A 750-nucleotide genomic window follows, 5' to 3' on the forward strand; every position below is an offset into this window, starting at 1 on the left:
CATGATCCTTTATGCTAACTCTTTTATCAAAAAAGCTTATTATTACAAATAGTTTACTACGATTACGTTTAGAGATATGTAAATAGAGATGTATAATCATTACCATTATTTCTGGTATACAAGAAATTATTCTAATTAGTGTTAAAAACAGTTTGTTTTGATATCGCTCTATTCTACCGTCTATATAATTCTGTTAAAAATATCTGTTTATCAAAATGAAAAAAAAAAAAAAAACGCACGAAAGAAATCGATCACTTGAAGTCGTTAAGGAACAGTTTAACGGGAGTGGGTGGATTGTTATTATCAAAATTTAGCTGTAAGTGGGTGTTATAAAAATAATTTGAAACCTAGTGCCCAAATAATCAATGTTACCAGCAGCACGAACACGTTTGATGAATATTTTCGTAATATCAAGTCTATATTAGTTTCTTACTGTTTATTGTGTTCAGTATGTTCACAAACTAATTACACAGGCCTGCGATGGTTTTATTGTCTTGAAACTTTTACATGTTCTACAACAGGGATTCCCAACCTTTTTGTTCCTCTGTACCCCTTGGGCATTCTCTCCCAAAGCACTAATGGAGGGAGGAGAGCTTGCCCAGTTGACTGATCCCTAGTTTATCAGCTGATTTGTAACATATTGCTTATGTTCTACATTACTTCTTGAAAACATGAGTTATAATGTACCACAACAATAACATCACAACGTTCACCATGATCCCAAATTTTTGTCTAAAGAGCGTATATTTA

The 750-nt window shown here is 32.4% G+C and overlaps 1 protein-coding gene across 1 annotated transcript in view; it reads left to right on the plus strand.

Annotated features, from left to right (window-relative positions):
• The window catches only part of LOC106461223 (oviduct-specific glycoprotein-like), a 25,698-nt gene that overhangs the window by 438 nt on the left and 24,510 nt on the right, over positions 1-750 (plus strand). The gene's annotated exons all lie outside the window — the stretch shown is intronic.

Source organism: Limulus polyphemus, unplaced genomic scaffold (assembly GCF_000517525.1).
Source record: "Limulus polyphemus unplaced genomic scaffold, Limulus_polyphemus-2.1.2 Scaffold917, whole genome shotgun sequence".
Lineage (NCBI taxonomy): Eukaryota > Metazoa > Arthropoda > Merostomata > Xiphosura > Limulidae > Limulus > Limulus polyphemus.